Source organism: Pipra filicauda, unplaced genomic scaffold (genome assembly GCF_003945595.2).
Source record: "Pipra filicauda isolate LSUMZ 115617 unplaced genomic scaffold, ASM394559v2 scaffold1_size10287979_pilon, whole genome shotgun sequence".
Classification (NCBI taxonomy): Eukaryota; Metazoa; Chordata; class Aves; order Passeriformes; family Pipridae; genus Pipra; species Pipra filicauda.
Genome location: NW_024104310.1, coordinates 3,672,561 through 3,691,285, shown reverse-complemented (window position 1 = coordinate 3,691,285; position 18,725 = coordinate 3,672,561). Strand labels below are relative to the sequence as shown.

The 18,725-nt window shown below is 44.8% G+C and overlaps 1 protein-coding gene across 1 annotated transcript in view; it reads left to right on the top strand.

The window, feature by feature from the left end:
- The first annotated feature begins 568 nt into the window (after positions 1-568).
- JCAD (junctional cadherin 5 associated) overlaps positions 569-18,725 on the top strand; it is a 60,020-nt gene continuing 41,863 nt past the window's right edge. Inside the window, exon 1 of the mRNA XM_027717360.2 lies at positions 569-700. The gene's annotated coding sequence lies outside the window, so the exon portion shown is untranslated. The remainder of the gene's footprint in view (positions 701-18,725) is intronic.

Sequence of the window (18,725 nt, the reverse complement as noted above, 5' to 3'; positions counted from 1 at the left end):
ACTGAAGTTTGTGCTCCCACAGAACTACAGACCCCGTGACCTTTTAAAGTCTTGGATTATTAACTTAGAGAGTTTTATTTGCTCTTTTGAAATATTATATTCAAATCCTTCATATTTGTGCTTTTTACAAGCCATGGAAACCCATATTGCTGGGATGCCTGATGAAATCCAGGCTAACAGGTGTTAGGAATACTGTTTTATGAGGTATAGCACCTTGCATAGGTTAGTTTGTGCAGTTCATCTGCTGCCCCTCAGTTGTCACAGTATCTAGCATGAAATTCCACACATGCCTTTTATTTAGGAAAGAACACAAAAGTATGTTATCTTATTCCTCTGGAATTTTCCACAGTTATTTAGCATGTTAGTTTAAGCATAATTGGTTAGTGGGCTCTTGAAATTTATATCTTAGCAGTACTTATTTACATCAGGCTAAAAGTAGTTCATTTCTGTTGAGGTAAATGTGAAGCATTAGATTGCAAACGTACCTAATCCATCTCTCCTCCCCCATGACTAGAAATCCTGTGGTTAAAATAACACAGCCTCTATTCAGAGCACAAACTTAGAGCTGCTAGCAGGAGCAGGCTTGGGATTTAAACAACTCTCAGCAGATGAGTCTGTTCAAGGGACTTTTTTGGGTTTGTTTTTCACCCTACTTCTGATCCATGAAAGGAAACCAGGCTCTCTCCTCTGGGCAAGCAAGGTAAAGATTTTCATCATTCTGTATATGGTTGCATGTGCTTGTAAAGGAGCTTATAAATGTGATTGCAAAAATGCTGTTGCAAATGCAATTGTAAAAATGTTGCTGTTATAAAGCAAGAAGTGTTTGGCAAATGGCTTCACAACCTTTAACTGTTCTTTTGGTCTGGCTATTTCCACATAACAGTGAAGTGATGAAATGATAAATCTTGCACAGAGAAGCAAAGAGCAGTGATTTTTCCTCACACATTAGAGAGGCTGAGCATGTAGGCAACATAGGAAATAGCAAATCCAGGTGCTATTGCAATCAAGCCAGACTAAAGCAAAACTGGCATTTTGTTAACTGCCAGGTATAGTCCCTCCTCGGTTTGTCCAGCTGCTCTAATCCCTTTTGGGAGGCTGAGGCTGTGCTGGAGGATGGCACTGAGTCTGTTTACAGAGTGTATGCTAATGCTGCTCCAGCGTGACTCGTACAGTAACAGCAGAACCGTGCTTTCAGAAATGTTTGGATGCGGTGTGCCAGATAATTAACTGCCTTTATTTGCTCTTATTGCTTTCCAAGTCATAGGGGATGTAGAAAAGCATCATCTTTTCCTTGAATCCTTATTTTATTTGAAATCCAGGAAACAAGCGTGATGTCTGTGCTAATGCCTGTGGAACTGTACTCCCAGTGCCAGAGTCTGTTAACTCTCCCAGCCCTGTGCTGTGGCTCACAGGGGATCCCAAGTACCAAATCAGTCCTCCTGCACCACAGTGTTCAAACAGAGCAGGTCGAGCTGCTGGGTAATATGGAAACACCATTACTCAGATTTTTGCTTGATTTAAAAAAATGCTGCCCCTCCTTGCCCCAAGGCATGGGGCAGTGTGGGCACAGTGGCGGGAGGAGAACTGAGGCACTGAACAAACACTGCTCCAGGTGTTACCTTTCCAGGGCTAGAGAAAGCCTTGTTTCCCACCCAGAGATGCTCCCTTTCCTCTTCCCCTACTTTCAGCTCCCTTCACCCTTCCTTGAGTGAGACAGGATGGTTTCACATTGTCCTGTCTGCAATCACTGTCCTCCCACTAGCCCCTGCTGTCCCACAGCCATGTCACCTGGCAGCAGGCACTCCACTCCTCTGCTCAGCCAGAGAAAAGAGGACTCTGCTTAGCACACCAGGTCCCTCACAGCACAGAGCTGCCACACTGAGGGGAAGCCTTCCGGCTGGCAAAGGTGCCCTCGTCCCTTGAGCCAACAGTGCTGCTTTGTCCTGAAGGGAGAAATGCAGCTTTATCACTTGGGTGCCCGGCACAGGGAGGGACAAGCAGGGCTACAAGGAATACAAACACTCTGCTTTTCCCAACACTCATGTAAGAGCACGCTGTGGCAGAGAGGCAGCTCGGAGGAGAGAGAATATGTGCAGAACAAAGAAATGCGGTCAGGCAGGAACTATAAAATTCCAACATAGAAAGTGGAGCTGATGTCATTTTAACGTCCCAAGCAGTGCCAAGAATTCTAAGCTCCATACCAAGATTCAGTGCAAAACCCCTACAAACTCACAACTTGTTCTTGTGGAAAAACTAACTTTTATGGAAAATATGCATGGGAACATGCCAGAGGACTGTGTTACTTTATTTCTTTTATTAATTTTGAATACATTAGTTCAGAGAGCAATCTCATTTTAGCATCAGCTGCCTCTATCCAAGAAGCTGAAGCTGACATATCCTGCTCGCAAATACTGGAGGCGAGGGAACTGTGGTTTTTCGAAGGATCGGTTGCTAGTTGGGAAGAGCTGCTTGAGTAGGAAGGGGTGTGGGAAGACTCAGTGGGATGATTGAGTTAACAGTTTTTTACTGGTGACATATCTGAATCGTGATCAGATGCACCTGAATGGAACAGCATCATCAGCTATTATAACTCCGAATGCGTCAGCAGTGGGATCGCACGCGGCTCCTGTGATAAAGGTTACTCATATCTGTCCTGCTATAAGACCGCCTTTGCTGCTGCTTATAACTTTGTCAGACTTGAACAGTTTAGGCTGAGTTCTTCCAACTTGATTGTCTGCCTTGGGCTAAGTTCTTTTCTGGAAAATTTCAGCCAAAACTGTCCAGCCAATTTTGTCCATTCCAAGAATGAGCACAGGGAAAAAGGAATTGTTGTCCAACTTGAAAAAAATGAAAGGAAGAAACGGGAGGGGGGAACCTGATGATTCTTTCCTTGGATAGTTCTTATCCCTCTGCGCTTCGGAGCTAAGATCTGAAATTTGGCAGCTCTGTCTTAGGAATGTGATTTTTTTTTTAACTTTGCAAATCTCCTCCAATTTGGCTTAGTGATAGCCTTTGAAGGGAAAAAATAGCAACTTATTAGGGACGTGCTAGGGCTGAGTAGTCAAAATCCACTGAGATTCCTTCTCACATGAGCAAGCTCAGCCCAGCGCTGACCCCAGTGCTCCTGTGCAAGCAGTCAGTGCTACCAAGTTTCTGCTGATCCTGCTGCTTCCCCACAGATCTGCAGGGATCAGGCTACCTGTGTCCCCTCTCTGCAGTCCAAGAATTATCCCCAGCTCTAGAAGCAGGATGAAGATGGGCTGTCCATGTAATGCTGCTCAGGGTAGAGGTGTTGGTCAATGCAAAGGCAGGCAGGGAACAATACACTCTGATTCTTTCCTGGCACAGCCAGGAGGCAGACAGGGACTCTGGGGACACTGAGCTAAGCAAACATCTGGTACTGGGTTGCTAAAGCTGAAGGATTGCATGGGACTGGGATGGGGTCACATGGGACTGGGATGGTACTTCACATAGTACAAGTGAGGAGTCAGGGGACTTGGGAGCAGGGCAGGAAGGTGTGTTGTCAAGATGTGAACCATAGGGAGAGTCTGGACACTGCCAGAGCTCAACATGAAACCTGAGCTGCTCTATCCATGGTCCCTTTTTCGGACTATGAGTGTTACCTCTCAGAATTGGCTTCAGTCCTGCTCTCCCTGCAGGGTCTTCTGTGCCAGGTCTTGCTGAGGCTCTCCCCAGTCTGCAGTCAGTAGCTACACGGTGTGCCCACGCATCTGCAAGTGCCATAAGACCCTGCTACCAAATGTCCACTTCCATGATTGGAGCTGATGGAAGCTCTGCCTCGAGCAAGTTCAGTGTGCCTGATGCTGAACACTTTTGCACAGCCCCAGCCCCAGCTATGTCTGTTGGTCATCCCTCAGTCTCAGCTCATGACCTTGAAGCACTGGCCTGTAGGACTCATGAAGCCTGCAAGGGTGGATGTGGGCATGGGTCTTGCTGCAGGGAAGGTCCAGCACTGTGGTGGGGGACAGCTGGGATGAGTGACCAAGGCAGAGCCCTGATAAACTGATGCTTGGTGCAACCAAGATATTTGCTTACATGCCTGTCTCTGTTTCCATCTTGTTCAAGTGGCTAAAGAACCACCACACCCTTAATGGAGGTACCAGAGCGTCCAGATATTATAGGGAGATGTGTCATTGTAATTCCCAAATGTTGGGAAAATCAGTAATTCTTACTAAGAGGAGGACTTGGGAAGAAAATAAAGCCTAGGACCACACTGAACTCTAAGGAAAAAAAAGTAATTCTAAATAACATTGCCAGTGAAGACAGTCCATGCTGTACCATGGGATAAAGTTGAGACCTCTGACAAAACACTGTGTGATCATGTAATAAGCGTATCATAATAGATAGCACAAAGGAGGCCTAATTCTGGCATCTCTTCCCTCATGGATTTTTCAGTCATAACTGTACTCTTATAGCCTATTTTTATATGCAATGCATATGCAACATTTGGGGACAGATGGTGAAATCTCAGTGTTCATTGTGCCTCTTGACGTGATTTCCACATCGGAAGGTAGGGATCTGCAGTCTGCTTGTTTCCGCTGCTGCTGGAGTGTCAAAGAAAGGTGATTTCCTTCACTTCTTGTATGACTATAGACTGTGGAGCATCCTGAACAGCCTCTCCTTCCACAGAGACAGGCAGTTAAGTTTCATTATCCTGGAGCCCCATGCACACACCAGGACTCAGCTCTGCAAGACTGCGTAAAAACAAAGACCAGAAGAACAGGAGCTGACAATGTGAGAAGACCAGAGCTGCCTACAGACAGCTACTGGGAGAGGAAGGAGTTCTAAAAAGCTGTGAGACAGTGCTGGCCAGCGTGTTAGGCAGTACTTGCTTCACACCAGCAGCCTTGCCTTTGTCAAGGATGTCACAAACAGGAGTTTTAAGCAGGGATTTGCAGGGGAACTGAAACAGAAAATGAAAAGGAGTGGTGGATACTTATGGGCTTCTGCTCCAAGTGTCATGGAAGAAAATGGATACCCATAACCTTTGATGCTGGAGGAATGCAGATGGGTGGAGTGGAGACTGACAGTCAAAGGACCAGAGATGCTTATGGGGGGATGTCACTGTGGAAGTCGTCACAAAACTAATAAATCCAGGAGGATGTTGCTGTTACAACTTTGATGAGATGAATGAAGCAGACAGGTCTGTGCATAAAGTTTCTCACACAGATCTGAAAGAGCTACATCCTCCTCATCTGCACCCTGGATGGTCCTACTTCACACAGGGGATCTGCCATATCTTCAGATGCATCCACGAAATACACATCACCTGGGTTGCATGATCTTTACAGAATCCTTCGATTTCAGGGACACTTTGGAAAATGTGCTTTTTTTGGTGCTCTGTTGTTTTTCAACTCAAATGCAGAAGGGGATTGAATATGCAATCATATCAGGGAAGAAAAACTCACTTCTGATAAGGCAAAGGCCTTACCTTTTTCACAAAAGAAAAAAAGGCTAGCACAGGGTGAGGAGGATGAACATTTCAGCCTTTTACACTGCTGAAAACTATTTGGGAAACTCCTCAGGTTTGCCACACTGAGACAAGTGTTGTGAATTGCCTTAAGTCCCTTTTAATCAATTCATTTATAACACTGTTGTGAATCCCATCATCCAAGTCTATGTAAGAGACTTATGACATACAGCGATTCCTAATAAGCTCAAGCTCACTGAGGGTTTTTAGCTGCTTGTGGTCTTTGAGCATGCTTTCACTTTTGTTTAGATGTCTTGCCCCTCAGCAGTGAATTTCTTTTGTTTTCTCTTCTGCTACTACCGGATGGCTGTTCACACCCTTGGCATTGTCTACCTGAAGGGCAAGAAGCACCTCCTTGTATCCCACCTCTGACAGTGCATGGTGCTAAGCTTTGGCTGTACCAAACTCATGGCACAAGGTGACTCCAAGTCTGTAGCCACCACACACAATAAACTCATCTGAGTTGCCATCTGCGAGCCTCAACCAAATCAAGCAGGATTTTAAAGTGAACCTCTGTTGTAATGAGCAGCCCTCTAGCACCAAGGCTGTGATTGTATGTCCATCAAAGACTGTCCAACACATGTGATGGGTCATGCATGACCAGCCATACCCACCTTTTTCCCCTTTTCCTTAGGCACACAGTCCTACTGCTGCATGTTGGGTTGCAGCAACCTGCGGAGCTAAACCTGCACTTCCATCCCCAGCCATCTCATCAGACAAAATGCAGAATGGCTTACTTACACAGCACATCCAGTGCTGGGACTGCCAGGGTTTGCATCCCTGCTGCACCTGGGCACTAGGCAGAAATGGTGTTGTCAAGAGAAAGAGAATCAAAGGAAATTGTATTCTCCTCCTCTGACACCTTCCCTTGTAATGGATTGTTTTGGCCTCTTGCATATGCGTAATCAAACACTGCTGCTTTGCACATGCTACAGCTCACTGTGTTTAAACTGAGAGGAATCTCCCTTAAATATTTATTTAAACAATAACATCCCTTGAGCTCTTTAGAAATTGCTCTACAAGATTGACCCCAAATGCTTTTCTAAAAATTTATTTGTACTGCTTTTCTGCCTGCTCACTGTGCTGTGGGCCAGCACCTCCTTCTGTCAGGGCTACAGATCAGAAAGCCATTGCCTGCTCCACAGGACTGAGGAACCCAGCCCTCAAATCATGCCAGCAGCTCCCAGAATCATAGGGCAGAGTTTCAGCAGTCATATTGTTTCTGTCCCGTGAATTCAACAACCCTTTAACTTTCAGGAATAGGCTTCTTTCAGACACAGATACTTCTTTTCAGGTGCTCTGAGAGCCATCTCTTCCTACTGGTACCCACACACAACAGCTGAGGCTGGAAACGCAGTGATGCCAACCCTCTGTGGCTTGCAAGAGCTGGGGAAGTGAGGGAAAGCTGAGGCTGCTGATACCTTTCAATATCATTTAAATTATAACTTCATAGCCTGCAGTTCTGGGAATTTTCTGAGCAAAAGACCCTAAAGACACATAAAACACACAACATGCTCTACACTATTCAATTGGAGTCTGCAAATCTAAGAAGGACTCATCACCCAAAATAAATATATTTTTATATTGTACATAAAAGAGAGGATTCAAACTCTTCACTAAGCAGACCATTTTTTTGTATTTAGTTTTAGCTAAAGGTGGACTTTCACCAAAGTGTTGGTTGTATTAATGTTATCTATTAGAAAGTTTGCCCCAGATTATCAATGTTTAAGAGCAAATGGTGGAGAGCTACGGTCCTTCTTCTGCATTTCTAATTCCACATTCTTCCAGCATCTTGATTAATCTTTACTGGCAAAATCTTCATAGCCAACATGGGTTTGGGTAGAAACTGGATTACTCATTAGCAAAAGCAAGTGCAAAGAAGATAATTCATTATGCTGCTATTTAGCTATAATAGGCTCATCTCCTCATTCTAGGCTCTGTGTGGGTTTAGTCACAGGAGCTAAACTGGGGAGAAGTACCAAAGCTTCTCTGAATCATTTTTATTCTTGTCCCCATTTTTTATTATTAATTACATCAAGGCATATCTCCAAGGAGACCAAGGGCAATGCCATCAGTCCCTTAGGTCCCCCCTAAATCTGTGCTTGCTTTGCTAAGTGCATCACTCTTCGGCTGGTCCCTTGCGAGGAAGAGGCAGGCTGCATTTTGCTTCAGACCTTTCTTGTTCTGAGTGCAGATTTCAACAGACTAAATGAAAAGATACAGCCTTTTGAGAGTGAATGGTACTGGTGAAACTGGGAGATAATCAGCCTTTTCTGGTGGCTGAAGGTGATTGCAGAAACAGTTTTGAACATCAGGAGGACATTGAGTATTACTTTCCTCCCACAGTGAATGCAATATGTGGAATGTTTGCCTCAGACACAATTTTCCTTTTTCCAGTCTGAACTGGAAAGACCTCCTTGTACTTTTCTCTCCATTAGACAAGGCCACCGTCAGAAACATGGATGAAGTATCACAGTTCAATAATTTCAAACCAATGCTTCATTACTTTGCTCTGTTCAGAGGAAGCACATTTTTCTCTGCATGGGTATATAAAGCCTTTATCCAGCTCGCATCCAACCAGCCATCTTGTGTCAGTGTTAGGGTCAATTCCCTCCTTTTAATTTCCTCCCATTCTTTATTCGCAGCATCTGGAGTGAATGTATCTGAAAGAGGATTTCCAGAATAAAGTGAGGGGTTTTTTTAATTTCTTGTCTGTACCAGTCAATCTGAACAGCTACTTAGTAGCAAGAAAGGGGTCTTTCATCCTCTCCTTCCAAACTTCTGCCTTGCATAGCTACTGGTCCCGGCATTTCCGTTTCATGGGAACTTCTGGAAGTCATACCTTTGTTCACAATCAGGTCAGAAAGTCAGATTGCAGAAAATTTGAGGGAACTACATAGTCCTACAACTGTTGTTTCAGACATGTCCAGTTCACTTAATTCCAGAAGCAAAACATTTTGATGGTTCAGAACTGAAACAACTTGTTTGCAATTTGATCTGAATGAAAAACTCTGACTTCCTCTCAGTTGACACTAGTCTATACCCTCTCTTTTCTGCTTTGGCATCTCATGCGGGCTTATGCTTGTCTACAGCTATTTTTCATCAGCTGGGCTGCAGGCACCTATAAGCCACGGCAATCATACTCCTGTGTCATGCCACTGGAGGTGGGAATACTTCTTTCGCCATGGATTAGGCTTCTCTCATGATCATACACAGCTGTAATGGAAAGTATTCACCCAGAAGAGGGACTTCGGTGGTGTGACTCAAAGCACTGCAGCAGAAGTCCCACCTCCTTATGGAAGCCCCTGGAGACCTGCAGTAAGGCACTGAAAAATGCAAGACTGAGGAAACCACTCATGTACCATGACCTGAAGCTGTGCCAGAAGAAGCAAGCCCACTCCTTTCACTGTACTGTTGTAAGGACTGGAGCTGCCTCCTTGACATGGTGATACTCACTTCCCAACCTCCATCCTCCTAGATTTGGAGAGGGAGCTTGAAGTGTGATGCTCCACATTTGTGCTGGCTGTCCTACCTACAAAACCAGCTGTTTCCTTCTGCCCAGTAAGTGCTGGAGAGTTGTGGACAGCCTGGGCATGGGTCAAAAGCAGAATTGGGAACTGCGACCACTGTACCAGGCACCTCTGCAGGGGTCTCAGATGTTTGCATGGCCAAAAGGTCTGCTCAAAGAAGCATTGCTTTAATTCAGCCATGTTTGTGTGGCTTTGTGAGCACTGAAACAGCACTGTTGTTATTTATTAGGTAGAATACTGTCCAGTCCTGGGCCTGAACTCTCCAAACCAAAGCCTAGTATATACAATCAGTCTTGCCTCTCTCCAAACAGCATTCAGCATCAATCACAGCACTGTAAATTGTTTACACAAAACTGGAGACATCATAACTTATGAAATAGCTCCCTTGTCAGTCATATAAGTAAATATTTCGAAAGACTGTGAACATCATGGCAAGCTCGAACTGCCCAGACCAGCTCCAAATGGATCCAAGTTAACAGGAGACCAGATTTGCCTTGCCTTTGATGTCCCTGCTCCAAATCAGGTTGAGAAGGGATCTGAAAACAAGCCTCCCTAAGGGAGGCTAATGCAGTTTTAAAGATGCTCAACCTTCTGTAGAGATAACAGGAGGAAGAAAACAATGGAAAGTGTTTGCAAAGGAACTGCCTGCTTGAAGCTGTAAATTTGAACTTGAGGGAGTCAGACCCTCCCCCTCCTTCTCCATGTCCTTCTCTCTTAACCCAAACAAAGTGAATGCCAGCAAGTTTCTCCTTCAGAAATGATCCAGCATTCATTCCTTGGGCCATAGCTAGAGGCTGCTGGGGTGGGTCCCAGTCTATTGGTGAAATGGATCCTGGCAGCACCTTCACACAACATCTTGTTTCAGGCAGCCATCCCACGGGCTTTGGGCATGAGAAAGGGAATAGTGTTTGCATTGACTCCCATACTTCCATTACCTGACTGTGATAAGTCTCCATGCTTTTGAAAATAGACCATTGCACAGCTAACTGCTTTGGAAACACTTGGAAATATGTTGTTTTATGAGATATTTGTTTCCAATCATTTCCAACAATTATTTGGGATCTTTTTCTTTTCAAGTTCACTGAGTTGTACCAGTTCATCTCCTTTTCAAAGGGATCGTGTTACAGGCAGGAATGCAGAGTTGAAAGGACCTGAGTCTTTGCAATAGGAATTTGTTTTGGAAGCAAGCGAGTTGGAAGGAGAGGAAACGGGCAGCCCACCAAGGGCTTCAGCAGGATTATCCTACCCTTTCAACAAGCCACAACCAGGGCAACTCATGAACTGAGGCTGAGCCTGCTTCCAGTTGGGGGTAGGAACAGACAGACTGCTCTTACCAGCAGTTTAATACAGCAGAGGATCTAGTCATGTTGTTTGATACCTCATCTGAAAAATCCCTCAGGCACAGACCTCACTAATGCGAATCATAGAATCCTAGAATATCCTGAGTTGGAAGGTCCCCCCAAAGATCATTGAGTCCAACTGTGGCAGCCACTACAAGTATTGGAAACATTCACATAGGTGAAGGTGGCTGTAGGCTACTGCTGTTGAGTCGCTGAGGTGCTGAGGAGGGCGCTCCTCTGCACAGGGCCCCACTGAAGACCAGGCACAAAATTCACCATCAGCTGAAGACTCACAGACTTGAAGTTAACGTGGTGCTGAGTCATTGGCTCAACTGCATGCTTGGCATTTATTCCCTTGGTACCTGACTGGTACCTCCCGTCCTGCATTTTCTTTAATAAGATTTTAATTCTTAGTCTTTCAAGTTACTTCAACACCTCCTGTTGCTGGTGCATCTGGGTAGTTGTCTTAAAAGATATGTTTCCTTGCAGTGTTTGTATCACTTATTTAATGTCAGAGGCATGTGTGAGGCTGTCCATGTTTGCAAAAAGACAGGGTTTTCATCCCAGGACTAAATGAAATGCTGCCAAGACAACACAGTACAGACATAAATAAAACATAGGTTGTAGAGACCAACTGTCAGTGGTTCTCAGCTCCTTAAATATCTGTTCCTGTTTGTGCACAACCATATTTACTGGCATGCCTCAACGTATTCAGGATAAACTGACGACTGATTGAGAAAACAAGTTTAAAACCTCCCCAAAACCAAAAAAGAATAATTTTTTACTGTGGTAGCACAAGTGTGTAGATGCAGAGGGGAGATGGGAAAAGGCTGTAGAAGTAACACTGGCCTGGTGGTACAGAGGCCAGTGCAAAATGCCATCAATATGTTCATGTCCCATAGGTGCAGAGAGGGTTCACACGTTGGAGTAAATGTTTCCCAATTCCTAGATACACGATAGAAAAGTAGAAAAGAACTGTATGCAGAAGGAAACATTCTGGGAATCTGCCAGAAAGAAAGGTGCTATTTTTCAAAAAAGAGCTGAAAAAACTCCAGCTCTGGGTCCATATCCAGCTCTAGCCTCCAGCCACGAATACTAACCTGCACTAATGCAGATACCACACCACCATAAGTGCCACAGCTCTTATGGGCTACATACCTGAACGGCATTGCTTACGTGGCTGTCACTGAACGGGGTGTCTCAGTACCTGTGACACAGTACCTGTCTCAGTATGCTGGAAGTACCTGTGGACATTCCAGGAGGAATAGCCTCCCACCATCTGGAGCCTCAAAGCCTCAGGACTCCCGTACTGTGCAGGACCCCACAGCTCACACAGCCCATTGTAGTTGTGTCCCTTCCCCCATACTGGGACAAGGGGTGAACCATCTTTTCCATCAATCACTGGATACATACTCTGCTGTCTTCTTTCTGAATAGGTGATGTGTTGGTAACTCTGAGGGAGGGTTGGGGAAAGGAGTCAGAAGGTTTCCATCTTCAAACTGTAGCTAGGCTAAGTCAAGACTGACACCTTTCCTGGGGACTGTTTAGAAACCAGGGTGATAAGGCTTTAGGCTTTGTTATAAGATGAAGGTACTATGGAGCTGTCTCTGTGCTACTGTTCCTATTGACCAGCACCTACAACAGGAAGTTTGCAGTGGGGGTAGATTTGCCCTTAACTAAGTGCATTTCTTTTGCCATCTTCATTGCAACGTGTCACTGTTTTTTCAAGCATTAGTGATTTTTCTCCCCCCCCCTTAACATTGTCTCTGATTTCTGTGTCATGAGGGGGAGTATTGTCAGATCGCATTCTCATGACGGGAGAGGCAGAAAATCCGTTCTGTATATCATGTGACCTTGGCTTCCAACACCACAAAGGATTTCTTCAAGCCCTGCTCATTATCTCGTTTTATACTTTAAAAGAAAAATGAAAATGCTGGTGACAAATGGCCTCGTTTATCACATTTAATTGACTGACTGTTCTTTTAAGCCTCTGAAACACACATTTTGGGCCAAAGCACTGGAAAAAGAACATGCCATTTACCCTGGTCTCCTGCCAGGTCACATTAAAAAATGTTCAGGAGTTTTTTTCTAGACCACTACATGGAGCAGGAGGGAGTGGGTGCACTCTCACCCTAGAATCCTTTCCTCCTGGTTTCCACCAACTCCGGCAGTGTCAGCCCTTTCCCAAACAAGCAGCAGAAGTGGGGTTGCAGTGAAACTGTTATGGGAAGGGTAAAGCCATTTCAAAGCCGTATGTGAAAGGTATCAGTACTTCCTAGTTTGACTTAAGGAAGTGCCTAGAATGGACCCTGGGGGTCTCCCTTCATCCCAGAACTAACAACAGAAGTAACCAACATCTTCAGTGACAGCTTGGGCAAGGGGAAAATGAAACAATGAGCTTGTTTCAACTATGGCAGGTCTTATGCTGGCTGTAGGCTGCAGGAACGACAAAATGGAGATAAGGATTGAAAATCCCAAAGATGCAGTTTGGGAGGGATGAATTCACACCTCTCCCCCGTGTCCCTGAGCCAGGCTGGGGCTGACTGCCCTGGGCTGCTGGTCGGCTCCAAGGGCCTGCAGATTGTGATGGGTCATGGGCTACCTGAGTACCTATAATGTCATACTGTTGAAAACAAAAAAACCCAAACACCATTTTGGAGTACATAAATAGAAATGCAGTACGTAAGACATCTCCCTTCCCTCAGTTCAGCTCCTCTTTCTAGTGTGACACTGCACCTAAAGATTTTTTTATGGATAGAGATGTTATTCCTCAAGAGAGGTTTATACAGGTATGAGTGGGAAGGTAGGCTAAAGAAAATGAGTTTCTTTAAAAGAGAGATGTCCAAAGGGAGAAAAAATTGCTTTCAAACACATAAGCTCACAAGCTGAGCGACAAGAAAATAAATAAACTGTCCTCTGTCTCTGCCGTAGATATCAGCCACATGTTAAATTTTCAGTAAGAGTCTGTACTGGGTCTGGCTGGGAGGGAGTTTAGAAAAATTTAAGACAGATTTAAGAAATGTTCCTAATAGTAAGTGTAGTAAAACACTGACATACTTTGTCTCGTGAAACTGTGGAGGTTCTGTTATTAAGGATTTTTAAGAACAGGTTATCCAGACATCTGTAAGGACTGACCTAGGCATGTGGTGGAAGGATGAACTGGAGTCAGCCAGAGTCCCTGGGGTCTGTTTGCATGACATTTTCATCACAGTAATGTGAACACAAGACTCTTCTTATAAAGTACTAAAAACACCACCCTGGTTTCTAAACAGCCCCCAGGAAAGGTGTCAGTCTCGACTTAGTCTAGCTACAGTTTGAAGATGGAAACCTTCTGACTCCTTTCCCCAACCCACCCTCAGACAAACCTGTTCAAAAGGGCCAATGAACCTGCAATTCACAGAAATCTCTCCCTTCCTGTTCTCTGCTGGCCTGGGATTCCTGAGCTAGAAAGTACAGTGACAGGACCTTTGTCCCAAGATGCACCTGTGCCCCATGCCCTGGGAGAGTCATTCCCACATTCCTGCTCCTTCCCATGGCAACACATACAGGGCACCCCAAAGCCCAGTGCCACCCTCCAAGGCTACTCACCCTCGAGGAGACCTGGTCCCTCTGCAGCCCCAGCCACCCCACACTGACCACCAGGGGACTCGGCTTTGCATCCAAAGTAAAAGATTGACACAAATCCTGCTGTCTCCATTAGCCACTCATCTAATCCCCATGATGTCAGCTGGGTTTCTGTGGCAGGATTTGGCCCACTGCTGAAGAGCTCTGGGTTTTATTCCCCTGCCTCTGGCCAGTGGTGGCAGTAGGAGGCTGCACATGTGAGCCCGCAGTAGGAGCCTGCTCTGGTATTTTAGACACCCAACAAAATTCACTGCCAAGTTTTGTTCACCTAGGTGGGAAAATGCAACAGAAGGGTGTTTCCTGAAGAATGCAGAAGAATCCCACCATGCAGTTCCTCTTTAACTACACAGCACATACATATATATGTGTATGGCTTTGATTATACCTATGTGTATAAATATATATATATTGCAATTATACTGTTGATATGTATTCTACAAGCACAGTTTCTGTAGATAAGACAGAAACATGTTACACATGTGGCAGGCGGAGGAAAGGAAGAGAAGGAAGGAGAGGAAACCGCTGCTGCACACAGCGGCTCTCCTCTAACCCCCATTTTTTACGCTGATGGAATGCACCCTGTGACTGTTTCTACTATTTAAGGAAAAAGGTTCCTATACAAAATCCTGTGGTTTTGAAGTGATCCTTTTATAGGCATAAAGAGATTTTTCCACATCCCTCTATTTGATTTCTTTTTTTTACTCAGACCTGGCTACTCCAATAGATATTTGCAGAATATCATGCACTGGAATCAGACACTTCATTCCTATTCTTGGTACTAGAGATCAAATATCCCACCAATTTACCACATAAAGCCATGGGGATGCAAACTGAAGTCAGTTTAGCTGTAGGGCAGTGCAACAGAGTTGAATTTGGTCCCACACCCATCCCAAGGGATTTTGAGCTGGCAGTGACCCATCACAGAATCAAACATGTTCTATGTCCTGCAGAGGATTCGCCTACTCCTGGACTTATCAGTGGTGGTGAATATTAAAGGAATTTGTAATCTTATTGATTTGGAATAACTATATGTTAACCTTGAGTTAATAATGCAGGGTTTTAGGGGGCTTATCCTAAACAGAAGTTGGATGCAATGCACAGCCTGCACCTGGAACAGGACCTGAACACTCATCTCTCCTGTCCCAGAAGTGGGAGATGTGGCATTCGCATCTGGTCAGGCCCAGAAAGCAGTGAGCACATCCAGCATCCTGGACAGTGGGTTGCTGGCAGTGATGTGAGATGGGGTGGTGATGTCTGGGGTGTGGTTGTGGGCTCTCCTGCAGGAAGACTTGTGCAGGCAGCACACATCATGTGCAGGGTCTTGGGTGGGAGACATACAGCACAAGGGCAGATGCTGAGCTTCTTGGTCCAGCTAAAATATTGGGATATGACAAAGCAAAGCAAAGCAAATCTTAGGGATTTCAAAGCAAGTCCATAGACACCTGAGAGTTCCCTGTCTCCCTCTTCAGGCAACAACATCCTTGAGGGCGTCTGGGCACAAGTGCTAAGCTGGGGATCTAAAAGCAGTGTTACACAGCTCAGTGCTTTGTAAGGACCAACAAAATCTTCAGTTTATGCTTCCAGACTATACAGTCATATACTGTGCTGGAGGTAGCTTTCTGCACAAAACTACACACCAATGGATTTACAGAGCTCCAGTAGCCACTCAGTGCCAGATGTCTATTATCTCATCACATACACATGCTGCACAACGATGCTGGTGCTAATACTTTCCTTCACCACTGCAGAGACATGCCTGGTACCACCAGTTCGTGCTGACATAAATAACAACCTGTCCAAGCATCTCCTCTACAAGCGCTGGGGGAAGGGGGAAGAACGTATGTTCCAGATGGAAATGCAACCAGGGGTTGTGCCTTTGGTGGCTTTGAGTTATGTAATTTTATCTCAATGCAACCTGAGAGGGAGTGATTCCTCCACAAACTGCCAAATACAGGCTGCTTACACTTACTTTTTTATGACTGTAGTGGGACTGGTAATAGGGACGATGAAAAAACCACTGCAAAGCAGCTGAGATCCCAGTATATTGTAAAAAATTAACCTGCTAGGTGGTTCCCCCTTGACAGATGAGGTATGTTCACTTATTCCTGCTTGAAAGTTATGTAAATCTCTGACTTCAGAGGAATAAATTTTGATTTACTCCCACACTGAATGAGTGGGCAATGCCAAAGCTGAATTTTGGATCAGTGGTGCAGATCTCAACTCTACAGGTTTTCAGGATTTTCAATTTGAAATCATCTTTTAACTGTATGTGAGGCCACCACAGAAAATTATGTGATCCACTTCTGATTCCAGCTCATCTAGCAGGAATGAGTAAGCCCAGGCTGAAGATACACTGACAGAATGGGGATAAAAAACTAAATGGTGCCTGCTCATAGGGGGACAAACTCGTAGCACCCTCCTGAATTGTGGGTGGTCTATTGTGCATTGCACTAGTCAATGAGAACATTATACTCATACACGCAAACGTAATTTGAAAAACCATTATATAAACAAACAAAGATTGTATTGTAACCTCATCATTTGCACACACTGAGCCTTGGCCCTCCCTTCCTCTTGAGTACATAGTAGCCTCTTCAAAATCCTGAAATTTGATTTTAAAAAAAGAATGCAGTGGGCGTTAACTTAGCGTAGAAGTACACAAGACCATTGATGACTCTGTTTTCATCTACACAGAGCATAAGGCAACCAGATGATTTATTTTTATTGGCACTGCCGGCAGATAAGCTTCCACTATAATGAAGGAGAGAAGTGTGGGTTGGCCCAGTCTGTCAGTCAGAGCGTGCCCAGCAGAAAACCCAATTCAGTAATTACATCCTCCTTAAGGACATGCTGTGGAGGAAGGCTAGGATCCCTGCTTCTCCCATGGTACTCAGAAATAACCAGGAGTGCTCCAAGTCAACAAAGGGCTCGGATTGTTGTTGATTTTTGCAAATGCTGCGGCATGTCATGGGACATCACAGATATGCTACAACTGAATGAAAAATGTTCAAATTAAAATAACAACTAAACTCTGAGACTGAAAAATAGAAATTCTCTAAAAATGTGCCACTAACCCCTTCCCAGACTTCAGCAGAGTGAAGGAAAGAGCAAGATGGTGCATCTTCTCTTGGAGAGCTGCAGCCTGCAGAGGCTCACCAGCTCCCAGGGAAGCCCACTGGCTTCTCCCCCTCTCCCAGGCAGACATAGCTCCATGTGCCCCCTCCCTCAGTGGCTATCAAACCTGTTTGCAAATATCACAATCTGCCCCACCCTCCCCCTACACTACACCTCCTGCATCACTTCACCTCCTGCCTGGGAGAGATACTGTGTTTATTCTCATTTCTCCCGTGCCTGCTTCAGCAAGGGTTTCTGGTGCACAGAGCTCACAGCGACAAACTTCCCTTTGACTATACCTCTCCTGGCTTCTACAAAACTAACACTTTGGGTTCACCTGGACTCTGGAATTAAGAGGACAAACTTTTGATGGATATTCCCACTCTTGCCAAGTTATGGCTAATTTATCCAGATCCTACCCTTTCTTTGAAGGAGACCTTGACTATCATGCAAATTACATTTTTACCCTGTTCATCTGAGATCTCAAGTGGGAAAGGAATTTTTTTTATTAAAGACTGCCAGAGAATTCTATCAAGTAAAAAGACCATGAATACAAATGAATGATCAGGAAAGAATATTAAATGATATTAACAGCCCTGCAGAATTCCTCCATAGCTTTAAATTTCTGTGCTGTGAGTTTGTGTGCCTCCACAGTAGTTGACTAGTACTCACACTTCCTGGACAATAGCAGCATACTTTGAATTCACTTCTGCTTGGAAACAAGGCAACTCTTCTGCAGCTTCAAGGCCAACAACAAAGACATCTCAAAGAAGAGAAAATCACAGTTCCATATACACATGCACATGCTTTCGGCAAGTCTGAAAGCATCTGCAGTGGGGAGCAGAGCTACTCAGACTTTTGAGATTTAGAAATGTTCTTCCCAAAACTAAAATTTTGTCACTGTTTTTTTAAAGTTGATTGTTGCAGGAAAATGTTGCTTTTGAACAAGTGTTCTGCAGTGTATTTAAAAAAGTTGTAAATTAAGTCTGCAATCTTTGAAAAAGAAAATACCTTAAGAAATTTGAATGTCTTTTGTCCAGCTCTGGTACCAAGTACATAACAATTCAAAAAATATCAAATGGTGTTCTTTATATTTGGGGTTTTTTCATCTCGTTTGTCCATCTCTTTTGTACCCCCAAAAGCTGGGTACCTCCTGCCTTTCCTGAATGCCTTACTGAATCATTTCATCTTAGTGGCCCCAGGACCTCAACACCAACATCACTCTAGTGCAACCTGCATTTTGGAGAGGGGTGAGCATCCCCCCATGCCTGCTATGCCCTGGACCACACACGGGACTTTATGGGACACTCCAGATCAGACCCCCGGATGAGTGCTGAGTCCAGGGATGCTCCTGTGCTCCTTCTCCTTCCTGTTTCTCAGCCAGAGCTTCGCAAAGGTCTGAGTTTCCTCTACCCAGCAGCTGGGCACGCTCAGTGCTTTCTGCTGCTGGCATTGCAGATCAGGCTTCAGAGGGCAATGTGTTTTCCTTGATGAAATCTGTTTGGAAACGGTAAAGATCTGAGGGCTCCCTCAGCCAGAAAATCAAATTTGGTTTACCTGAATGTCAGGTCATCTGGGATGGAGTTAATAAACAGATGGAGATGCATGGGGACAAATAGTGATGGA